At 45.8% G+C, this 12500-nt stretch overlaps 1 long non-coding RNA gene across 7 annotated transcripts in view; it reads left to right on the plus strand.

Annotated features, from left to right (window-relative positions):
* Positions 1 to 12500, plus strand: part of LOC135105945 (uncharacterized) — a 120278-nt gene that overhangs the window by 39616 nt on the left and 68162 nt on the right. For 6 of the 7 annotated variants that reach the window (XR_010271063.1, XR_010271065.1, XR_010271064.1 and 3 more), the window contains exon 3: positions 1011 to 1336. This is a non-coding gene — a long non-coding RNA (uncharacterized LOC135105945). Of the gene's footprint in view, positions 1 to 1010; positions 1337 to 7492; positions 7858 to 12500 lie in introns of those variants that run through there. The other variant, XR_010271069.1, reaches the window with a different exon arrangement.

Below are 12500 nucleotides of genomic sequence, written 5' to 3' on the forward strand. Positions count from 1 at the left end.
CTGAATTGTACAAGCATTTCACAAGATTCTCTTTTCACGTGCGGTGTGAAGGAAGTGGGCTCTGGAGGATTACACAAGAAGAGTTACGTAACATTTTTACCTGGTGCTCCTGATCAATATTACGTTCTTTTTCTTTACTCTTTATACCTTAACACGTGACGATCAGAAATATCCATGCGTTGCTTATATGGCATGGATATTTTGTCGTGAAGGAATCGAGGTGTCAGAAGCTAAACAGGAACGTTTGTAGAGGCCAAGGAAGAACAAATATTTGCTGAGTTATTGATCCTTGTGAGGTTGTTCGTGATAAGCCACACTATTTAATCCAGAGCAAGAGATGTTGGATGATAAGGCTCACTCACTCACTCACTCACTCACTCACTCACTCACTCACTCACCTCGCTTTCGAAAACCCTGCCAAAAGATTAATATATTGCCGTATTTGGATCACTACTCGTCAGTGCTGCGCCCATTGTTAGTATGAGGCCCATCAGTCCTCGGGCGGCGCTTTCCTTAATTGCTGTACGTCCTTTGTCAGTGTCCTCGAGCCCTGGAACAATGGGAGGGCTTGTCGGCTTGATATTCCCATCGATCAGTAAAGTTTGAGTGGATCTGTAGTGGAGTGGTGTTAAGGAAAGGTGTTAACTGTTTTTAATCTTGTATTATTTGGTGTTTCACGATTTCTAGTGATGATTTCTTTGTTTTTTTTATTTTTTTTAGTGCAGTAATATCCCTAAAATCTTAAGAGCTTTTAGTGCAGTGATATTTACGATTATTATTTCCAAGTGTAGTTGTGTGTATAATTCTTAGTAATTTCTTGTACTGCAGTGATATGTGACTTAACCATTACTAGTGTAGCAGTATCATATCTTGACAGCTTATAGTAATATGTATAATATTTCACAATTCTTACTGTAGAAATATTTATATCTTAACCGTTTTAGGTAAAGCCATGTGTGTGATTCTCAACAGTCGCTGGAGCAGTAATATTCATGACTCTCCCCTGACAGGCGCGGCGGCAGGTGGAGGCGGTAGGTGGTGCGGAGGTTTAACTGAGGAGTGCCGCAAATCAGCCGCTGTGGCCACACCTTTACGGTAGTGTGTGGCTGGACCCCCGCCGAGCACTAAATGTTAGCCTCCAGCCAGCGCCTCCTCATCACTACCCCCACCCCCACTGCCAGCCCCGCCACTGCCACCACCACTCCGCTGCCCCACCTCTGCCATCCCCACTCCGCTCCCCATCTCCCGGCCTCCTGCTTTCAAGACCCCTACAGTGACTTACCGCCGCCGCAATCGCTGCTTCTACGACCGTCATCGCTCACTGCTTGATAGAAAGGTAAATAACACTTTATTTCAGTAGACTGTGTGGTTACCTGGATACCGCTGATACTCATCTATCGATAAATTTTCACAAGGGACTTAAGTAACGCTCCGACCGTGTTTGGCATAAATCTGTTTGTTATCGCACCTTTTTGGAGTCCATGCCGCCCATCGCATTTTTCATGTGTTGTGGCCGCGACGGCGGATGGTGAATTGATGGCAGCACGGCCAGGGGTACGTACGTGGTGTGTACTCGGCCTGACACTGCACAGGCACGTACTGGACACCGCAGACCCTTGACCGTTTGCCGCCCATTACCAGCTGGCGTTGACCCCGTCGTCACTCCGGTCCGCGCCGCACCTCGGGAATGAAGCGTTGGGGAACACACGTCCTGCATTCTGCGGTAAGGTTCGTGCAGCAAGTAGCGTATCACGCATGTTCAGAATCTGTCATGGCGGCGAGGCGGTCATTAGTGAGGAGACACACGATGCTGCAGGATTTTACGTCTTCACTCGAGGCCTTTTTTGTGTGTTTTCATCAGGCAATAAACTTTAGCAAGGAAAAGCCAGTAGTCAGAGTGATAGATTCTTAGGGGCGAAAAACAAGCACGTATCTTGTTAGTTCGTAGCCATTCATCAGGCGATCCGTCTCACCTGGCTGGGTAGGACCGTCAGGTGGGTGATCACTCACTCAGTCCTGCTAAACACCGGGGTGACGCGCAGGTGATGCTCAGGAACACAGCAATTACTGACGCCGCTCGCCGGGCAGGTGGCTCGCTGAGGGGAGTAATTGCGGCGGGATGAGGCAGCACTTTGGGGCCTCGGGATCGCGCCGCCAAGCACTGCACGGGCTGAGGTGTGGGACACAATGCCCTATGCGTAGCCCCGTCCGTGCCGCGCCGCCGTGTGTCTTGATGAAGGGGGCTTAATTGAGTGTCTTAAAACCTTCTTATCCTGCTCTTAACTTGACGAACATCTTCCTCCTTGACTTCCTCCTCCTCCTCCTTCGCCACCACCAGCACCATCATCACTACCACCGCCTTTACTTCCTCTTCCTCCTCCTCCTCCACCTTTACATTATCTTCTATTCCTTGTCTCCCTTCTTTGTGCTTCACTTCACTCACTCACTTCTCTTTTCATCAGTTTCTCTTGTTCTTCATTTCTCCTCCTCTTCCTCCTCCTCCCCCTCTTCCTCCTCCTCCTCCTCCTCCTCCTCCTCCTCCTCCTCTTCCTCCTCCTGCTTCTCCATGCTCACTCGGAAATCTACAGAAGATAAATATCAAGAGCATTAACAACCACCTGAATCACCTGAGGGGGGAATGTGAAGGGTGAGAGAACAGAGGAAGCTTAGAGCGACTTTAAGAGGGATGAGGAGGGAAGCGTTGCGAGTGTTTTGCTAAATGAGGGAGAGAGGAAAGACAGGAAAGGGGCGAAGGTGGAGTATCATTCTCATCTCACTGCACCGCTTCTCTTAAAACTTTGATACGCGTCACCTTCCTCCCTTTCAACTCACAGCACCCTCAATACACACACGTACAAGTGATTGATATACCTGTACATACACCTGAATGCCTTACCCAATCATTCCCCTTCCCCCTTCACTCATCTTTCTCATTTTATTCTTCCCACTCTCCATCCTCGTATCTTTCCCCTTCCTCATCCCGTCCCTCATCTTAGTTCATCTCTCTTATTTCACCTCGTCCAGTCCCCCTCCAGCAGGTTCCCATCCATCACTTGCCTGGCGTAGGTGTAGATGGATGGAGGGAGGATGTTAGGATGTTAAGTGGCTTTGTAAGTGGCTTTGTAAGTGGCGACAGCGTGATATTAAGACACTGATGAGGACACGGGAGGCCGAAAGCAATCTGGCGGAGGAGCTGCAGCCCGTCCAGACACACGCACACATACACTCGCACACACACACAGGAGACGGATACAGAGGACACACAATGACACACGAGGCAGAGGCAGTGACAGAGGGTGGACGTAAAAAGCGACATACAGAACACGAACGCGCCGGAGGGGATGACGAATTTGGATATTTTTAAGTCGTTTCAACACTCCTCACAGGAAGGACACGTACTATAATCATTACATTTATTTCGTTACTATTACTATCTTACACTATTTTCTTGTTTAGAGTCTTGACATTTATCTGTGGCAGTGTGTGTGTGTGTGTGTGTGTGTGTGTATTAATTAATTTTTCTATTATAGGCTCTCTGGTGTCTAGGTCTTAGATGTCTAATAAGTTGACCATTTTTTTTTTTTTGTTAATTTCTAGAACGATATTGCTTCTGCTTCCTTATTCGGGTATCAGTATTTGTTTGTTTGGGTTTAATTTTGTTTGTCTGCTCGCTTCTTCGCCTGCCTGCCTGCTTGCTTGCTTGCTTGCTTGGCTGCCTAATAGTATGGCCAAGTGCTTCTTTGTTTGTCTTCTGTCTGTTTACCTGTTGTTGTTAAACTTGTTGTATTTGTTGGTGGTGGAGTTGATAGTAAGAATAGCTGTGGGAGTAGTAGCGCTGGTGGTAGTAAAAAAGTTGTAGTGGTGGTGGTAATAGTAGTAGTAGTGGTGGTGGTGGTGGCGGCGGCGGCTGTGGTGATATAGGCAGGAACCATAGCAGCAGCAGCACCAGTTGTAGTAGTAGTAGTAGTGATAGTAGTAGTAATAGTGGTAGTAGTAGTGGTAGTAGTAGTAGTAGCAGTAGTAGTAGTGGTGGTGGTGGTGGTAGTGGGGATGGTGGTCGTGCTGGAGTGGGTAATAATAGCAACTAGTCGTGGTGGAAGTTCGTAGGTAAATAGGTAGGTGGTGATAGCAGTGGTGGTGGGAGGGGGGAGGGAGTGGATGGAAACGTGGGAGGAGGAGGAGGAGGAGGAGGAGGAGGAGTGCTACCAATATACCTTTTGCCTTTTGCTGTCATTATGTTTTTCTTCGCTAATTTTACGGTTTCTAATAAGGTCACGACTTATTTTGTTGATGTTCCCTGTAAGATTATTATGGCTACCAGTCATCCCCCGGCTTTCTTTATGGCTCCTATGTTGCTGTTGTGTTGCCAGGTGATGGGGATGTTGATGTTGGTGGTCGTGGTGGTGGTGGTGGTGGGGGTGTTTGGGGGTGGTTGTCTGGGTGGGAGGAGAGGGAGTGGGTGGTGGTGTTGGGGGTGGTGGTGATGGTGGTGTTTCTGCTACTCATGGTTTTGTAGTAGCTGTTCTTCGTCTTCGTCTTCGTCTTCGTCGTCGTCTTCGTCGTCTTCTTCGTCTTCTTCTTCTTCTTCTTCTTCTTCTTCTTCTTCTTCTTCTTCTTCTTCTTCTTACATGCCTTCACAATATATTTATTTGTTGTCTTGCTATTGTTTCTCCCGCTTGTTTTTATCGATGTCTGCTTCGCTGTTGTTGCTGCTACTGCTGTGTTTTTCCTTGCTCTCGTGGTGTTGTTCCTGCTACTACTGATATTTTCCTTCTCGTTCTTGATATTCTTGTTGGACGTGGCTGTGCTGCTGCTGCTTTTGTTGTTGGAAATGGTTCTGTTGCTGCATTCATCGTCAGCATCATCATCGTCTTTTCCCAAGGCTCGATAGCTGAGTGGCTGCCTGGGTAGGTCTGGTACGTACTGAGCCTCGCAGGAGGACGAGGGGCCGAGGCAGGGCGTCAGATAAGAAGCGAGTGAGCCATTAGTCTACGTTGCCGGGGTGTCCGGGGCCCGAGGAACTGTGGGCGGCCTCCTGCTGCCTGGGCGAGCGTGAGGCGAGGAACCGGGACCGGGTGAGGAGGTGAGTGGGGGAGGGAGGATGAGGAGCAAGGAAAGATGGAGCAAATGAGGTACATGTTTATTCATAAGCTATTTTGACTACGGTCTCGATGTTTTTTTTTAAGGTCAATCCATCTTGTGCGTGCTTTTTGTTGCCATTGGTGGAGCATCTGATCTGGGTGAAGTAATCCGTGAGCATACCATTAACTCCCCAAGTCCTTCTCATCCCCCACGAGCATAACATTAAACTCCCCACGTCCTCCTGCGCCCCTGCTGAGTCCTGGCCTAGTGAATGGACGTGGGCGCAGCGGTGGTGGTGGTGATGATGGTGGTGATGGTGGTGGTGAGTCCCCGCAGCGTCGCCCATCCTGAAGGAGCACAGACAAAGCTGCCTTAACGTGTTCTTGGTAGGTTCTGCCGCCACGAAGTTTCTGCGGTTTATTTTTTGTTGCTCTCCTGGTTATTTTATTCTAGTTTTCTTTGCGGTTTACCTCTTTCATTTTCATGGTTCTTCTATATTATTTTCTGGTTGTGTTCTGTTTTTTTTTTTTTTCTGTTACATCTTTGTTTTCGTTTACATTCTTTTTTTTCTTTTCTCTTCTGATTCTTTCTCTTCTTTTCTTTCACATTATTGGTTCCCTTATGCTTCTTTCTTGGTTCTGTATTATTTTCTTGATCCTCTCAGGTGACCAGTAATCAGTTAGCTAACCATAATTTTCACCGTTCTATTATTATTATTATTATTATTATTATTATTATTATTATTATTATTATTATTATTATTATTACCACCACCACTATCGCCACTTTTCTAATTAATATCTCCCGTGTCCTCATCTTCATACGTAGGTGAGTTGCGTTCCCTTGACGTGTTCACCTGGCGCCGCTTTGCTCCTCCTCATTAATCCAGGTGTCCCCCTCCCCCCGCCACTCCCCCGCCTCTTCCCCCGTGCCGCCGCCATTGTCCGTTGCCGTATCGCCTCTGACATCTATATCCCGACTGTGTTCCGGCCCGATTGTCTTGTCCGGGGAGGGAAGCCTTGCATGCATTAGTGGGACCGGCACGACCAATTCTCCCTCCCCTCCCCTCCCCTCCCTCTCGACTATTTCTCTCTTCCTTACCTTCTGTTCCTGCACTCCTCTTCTTCTCTTTCCTTTCCTCTTCGCCCTTATTTTATTTCTCCGTTTTCTCTTCTCTCCATCCTCTCTCCTTCCTTGCTATATGTTTTTGTTTTTTGTCTTATTGCGTCTCTCCTTTATTGTGTTTCTTGTGCCTCCCTTTTTCCTTCTCACTTTTGCCTCATTCCTTTTCTTCTCTTCTTTCATCTCCTTTCCATACGTTTTTCGTAGATTATATTCCTTATTTCTTTTCCCTTTCTCATTATTTCCTGTTTCCTCTACTTTTCCTCTCTTTCTATTCTACTCCTTTTCCTCCCCTCTGTCTCCCTTTTTTTTTCCTTCCACTGTTTATTTTCTCCCTGCTTGTCTCTGCTCCTTAGCCATTTTTCCTTCCCATTATTCCTATTCATACACTCTACTGTAACTTTTAAATTCATCATGTATCCCTCTCCTCCCCAATTATCGACTCCCTTTGCCTTCTTCTCCATTCTCTCATGCCCACATCTCTTCCTAACCTCTTTCCTTCTCCGTCCTTGCCTTTTCTTCGCTTCAGCTCCTAATCGCTGCACCTCCTATATCTTCTTCCCTTCCCTCCTCCTCTCTGTTCCTCTCCACCTCACCCACTTGCCCCTCACTCTCTTCTCTCTCCTCTTTCTTTCCCCGTCGCCTCCCCCCCTTGTCTGTTGCCACGCACGTTCCCAGTGTTCGTGTGGTGAAGGAGTCTGGCAAGGCGTTAGATGAGGAACATGTTGATTAACTGCTTAGAGACTTGATTTACTTGAGCAGATCTGATTGCTCGCCCCCCGTTGCCCTACTCGTCCCCCTCATTCTCTCTCCTCTCTTCCCCTTGGTCTGCCTCGTCCCCAAGTCACTCCCTGCCCATGCTACTCACTCCCTCGCTCATATAAATGCGATGGGTTATCTACACGTTGACTAAGTGAACGAAAACCCCAGCGTGGGTAGCCTTCTGTTTATTTAGTGTCGTGTGTGTGTGTGTGTGTGTGTGTGTGTGTGTGTGTGTGTGTGTACGTACTCGGCAGCGTACCGAAGTGTGCACGTGAAGAGGTCATTGTGTGAGTTTCCATGTGCATAATGTTAGCATAGGAAGACGGACAGGTATGAGGGTGTGTGTGTGTGTGTGTGTGTGTGTGTGTGTGTGTGTGTGTGTGTGTGTCTCCAGGTAATAAGTAGTAGGCGTCTCGTTGATTGCACACGCACACACACACACACACGGCGTCCAGTGCATACATGAACATTCATCAGGCGACAGTGAGACTTCTTGTGACGCCGACAGATTTTTTTTTTTTTCTAGAGAGAGAGAGATGAACCTTCGAAGGGCACCACCACCACCACCACCACCACCACCGCAGGGTATATACGCCTCAGAGGTGAACCAATCCTGGAACGAAACACGATGATACAGAAGGAAAATAACTTTATCTTAAGAAGTGAAGACCTGAAGGAGTAGCTGACGAAGGGATGGTGATGATCGTGTGTGTGTGTGTGTGTGTGTGTGTATGTGTGTGTGGACAGGCAACCGTCTCTCCTCTCCTCGCTTCATGTTTACATCTCGGGCGCCACACACTAACAGCGCCACTAATTTTCCCTCCAGTAATAATAAATAAAACGCGCCAGCACAATAATCCAGTGTAATATTTATGACCCTCCGCTCTTTATTCCATCCCACCTAACGTCACTTTCCCTCGTATTTTTTCCCTGGATTTTGACTGATTTGTATATACACGCTAAGCTCAGTAATTCGTCTTCCCAAACTAGTTATTTTTTCATACTCCAGTTTATTTCCTCAGCGGTCCCGTTAAATCGAGGGAGAGGGGAACACACTTGGACTTTGCATCTCTTTACCTCCTTCAGCGCCTCCGTCAGCCTTGTAAATAATTCACGGTCATCAACATCTTCCCCCATCGCCGGGTTCTTCCTAAGTTATACGTTGCTATCTAAGGTAATCATAGCCTCCTCCTCCTCCTCCTCCTCCTCCTCCTCTTCGTATCTTCTCTCTTCTTGTACGTCTTCTTTTTATCAAAGTTTTTTACTTTTATCTAGTTTTTACACTGCTCCTCCTCCTCCACCTGGTCATGGCTCTCCTCCTCCTCCTCCTCCTCCTCCTCCTCCTCCTCCTCCTCCTCCTCCTCCTGTTCGTTCTATTCTTCATCGTACCTCGCCGCCCTGTCATCACTCCGAGTCATCATCATTCCTTTCATCTTCCCTCATTACACCTGCCATCATTCTCGTCTTTTCCATCACCACTGCCACCATAACCTTCTTATCCGTGTCTTTTTCATCCTCCTTCCTCTCCTTACTCGTATCCTCCTCCTCCTCCTCCTCTTCCTCCTCGTTCTCCTCCATAATCTTGTTTTCTTTTTATCTCCTTCGCGCACTTATTTCCTTCTCTTCTTTAGTGTCTTATCTGTTCTTCTTGTCATTGCATTTTTTCTCTCATTTTGAATTTTGTTAAGTTTATGGGATGCAATCAGCACCACCACCACCACCACCACCACCACTAACAACAACAACAACAACAACAAAAACAAGCACAATAATGCCGCCTCGTTTCAATTAATTTTGAGTTGGCACCATAAACTTCTTACTGTGAATTATGAACACTCGAAAAAAATAAAATAAAAAATTATATATATATATATATATATATATATATATATATATATATATATATATATATATATATATATATATATATATATATATATATATATATATAGATAGATAGATAGATAGATAGATAGATAGATAGATAGATAGATAGCGAAATTGTCCCTGTTGGATATGCTTACAGTAAGAGCTCGGCCACACACACACACACACGCACACAGACTACAGCAACATCCAAGACTGAAAATTAATCAGACAGTCAGTAAATGCATCCGCCCACACACACACACACACACACACACGTTACAGCTTTATTAATCAGACAGTAGCCTCGTGCGCCGCTGTACATACTGGATAACAGCATTAATTGAGACCTGACGGCATTTTAGGCTGGTCTGGCCCGTAACTCCCTTGCACGAAGACCATTAGAGACCCCTGGCCCGGCCTTACTAATGAGATACTTAATTGCTCCTTATAACATGTTCATTAGTCTTCCTTGCTACTTCCCTTCCTCCTTCTCCTTCTCTTCCTCCTTTTCGTTTCTTCTTTTATGTTTTCGTTTTCGTCCATCTCTTTCTATCCTCCTCCTCCTCCTCCTCCTTCTCCTCCTCCTCTGTTTGGTACGTAAGGTCCAAATGTTAATTAGTTTTGGCCACAGGTAACCTCCTCACCTCTTGTTATTAATTAAAGAATCGAGAGCTTTGGTTGAGAGAAAGGGTACTCTCTCTCTCTCTCTCTCTCTCTCTCTCTCTCATGATGTACTTGTCATGAACCACTTTTCTCTATCTATTGTATCTTCTTATCTTTCACGGAATATCTATTTCTTCAGTTATACATAATTAAGGTTGCTATCTTCCTCCTCCTCCTCCTTCACGTCAGGTCAAGTTGGAGGGTGTCGAAGGGAGAGGAGCTTTCTGTTACACTGTCCCATCTGTTTACCAAGTCGTTAGTTAGTTCTCATATACGCGTAGCTATGTAAGGACTTAAAGGTCTCTTGTTTTTGTTGTTCCTTGTTATATTCCTCCTCCGTCATCACCTTCGTCAGCACCTTTGTCTTTTTGTGCTTCTTGCTTAAGTTACAGTTTCTCTTTTTGAAATATAAATCTTCAAGTTTTTTTTTTTCTCGTATGCTTATCATTATTTATTATTATTAGATTTTTTTATATATATGTATTATGCGTCTTACGTCTTCGCTATGGGTGAGTGCGTTTATAGGTTGTTGTTGTTGTTGGTGGTAGTGGTGGTGGTGGTGGTGGTGTTGGTGGTATTATTATCATTACCTTTATTATTCTTATTTATCTTCGCTGGAACCATCGCCACTGTAGTTGCTGCTATTGTCGTCATCGTCCTTGTTGTTCTGGTTGTTACTGGTGGTGGTGGTGGTGGTGGTGGTGATTCTGGGAGCATTATTGTTATTATTACCACTGTTACTTTTATTCGTCTTCGTTACCGTCGTCGCTACTATAATTCTTACTGGAAATGTTGTTGTTATCGCCATCGTCGTCGTCGTTGTTGTTGTTGTGGTCTGGTTTCCTCCCTCAGGTATTTCTCATTATCATTCGTTCGTCATTTCTCACCTGAGCAATCCCGAGACGAGACACGCAGGTAACTTTTTTCACATTCCTCCATTGTTCCTTCTCCGCGAGCCCTCCTTCGCTCTCTTTCTCTTTGATCTGTCCCTGTCCCTTCTAATCTTCCCTCCTTCTACTCCTCCTCCTCCTCCTACAGTTCTTAAGGTAAATTTCCCCTCCGGCGTCCTTCTCATCCCTACCCTTTATACCTCCTCCTCCTCCTCCTCCTTTCCATGGCCTACACCTCCCCCATTGGCGCTCTATTGTCTATATAACGCCAAGAGGCATCCCTCGCCCCCCCTCCCTCCTCCCCTCAACCACCATCACAACCTGTGGGGGATGAATACGGCACGCCCTACCTGGAGATGCCTTCCCTCCTTCCCTCCCTCCCTTCCCTCCCTCCTTCCCTCCGCCTCCTTTCTTTCCTCCAGCCCTCCTGTCCCTTTCTCTTTCTCTCCCTCTCTCCCTCATCTCCTTCCTCTCAATCTCTCGGCCATTACCTTCTTGTCTTTCATAATCTTTTCTATACCTTCTTTTCTTTTATTGTGTCTTTGTTCTGTTTCATTTTTTATTATATGTTGGTGTGATGTTATTCTTTTTTTCCTTTTTTCGTGTTTTAGTGATATTTTGTGTGTTTAGTATTGTTACTTTTTATTTTTCTATTATTTTCCATTTTTTATTATTCTTATTTTCTTTATAATTTTTTTTTTTATATATATTTTGCCTGTTTATCGTGTCTTCCATATTCTTTCGGTCTCCTCACTTCGTGTCTTTAGGAATTATGTAAAAGTGACTGAAATTTAGGTGCAACAAGGGAATCATGCGTCTGATCCTTGAAGTTTCATGTGGTGAGTTTCTGCTGATCCTTCTGTCAACATTATACCGTCGTGTCTTTTTTTTTAGGAACTGTGTTTAAGTTGCTGAATAAAACTTTAACACCACAATCACATCATATGGTGCTTGAAATTTCATATGGCGGTGAATTTCTACTGATGTCTGTCAACACCACCACCACCACCACCACCACCAGGGAGGAATGTCGGCCTGTTTACCTTTCCTCTTCGTCACCAGGTTGATCCCTAAGTGTTCCTCCCTCCCCCGCGGCTGCCTTCAGGGAGGCCCATACCGCGTCGACCTGTTATCCCACGGCGCCTTCTCCCTCCTCCCTCTTCTTGCTCTCACTCATCATCCTCTTCATTCTCCTCTTGGTTTCTTGGTTCTTTTCTTTATCCTTCTCTTGTTTCTCCTGTTTATTTTTCATCTTGGTTCTCATCCTCCTCTTGGTTTCTCTTCATCCTCCTCTTGGTTCCTGTCTGTCTTCTTTCTCCTCTTCATCATCCTCACGATTCTCCCTTTCATCCTCCTTTTGGTTCCTTGTTTCTCGTCTACATCCTTGTCTTGTTTCCTTGGTTCTTCTCTTCATTCTCCCTTTGATTCTCCTCTTCATATTCTTTATCTCCTTCCTACTCCACTTCTTCCCTACTTATTCTGATCTCGCTCTTTATCTTTTCCTATCTCGTCTCTTTACCGCGCCCATCACGAAATTACTGGCTATATCTCTCTCGTTTCTCTTCTTCTTTTGTACTTACATATTTATATTCCTCATGTGTTTTCCTTGTTCTCCTTTTTCATTCGTATATTTTATTTTTTTCCTCTTGCTCTTTCGTTGCCTCCTCGTCCTCCTCATTCTCGTTCGCGTTTTCCCCGTCTTCCTCCTCCTCCGCCTCCTCGTCCTCTTCCTCCTCCTCCTGGTCCCTATTTGCTTCTTTTGTCATGTTCCCTTAATAGTGATGAAGCTCCCTAAAAAGAGTTTGCTTCTCCAGGTAACCGTGTAATAAGCCTAAAAGGTCTCTCTTAGTTCTGTTCCTCCTCCGCCTCCTCCGCTGACTTCTCTTCCTCCTCCGCCTCCTCCGCTGACTTCTCTTCCTCCTCCTTGTCTTCCTCGTCCTTATCGATATTTTTTTTCTTTTTGTTGTTGATCTTGTTTTCTTCTTGTTTTTATTATATTCCTGTTGTTGCTCTCCATCCTTCTCCTCCTCCCCCTCCTACACCTCCTCTTCCCTCCAGGCCTGACCTTGTGACCGGCACGACCGCCGACCGCCTTCCCGTCCAGGCATCATG

This window comes from Scylla paramamosain, chromosome 12, assembly GCF_035594125.1.
Source record: "Scylla paramamosain isolate STU-SP2022 chromosome 12, ASM3559412v1, whole genome shotgun sequence".
In the NCBI taxonomy this organism is placed as follows: Eukaryota; Metazoa; Arthropoda; class Malacostraca; order Decapoda; family Portunidae; genus Scylla; species Scylla paramamosain.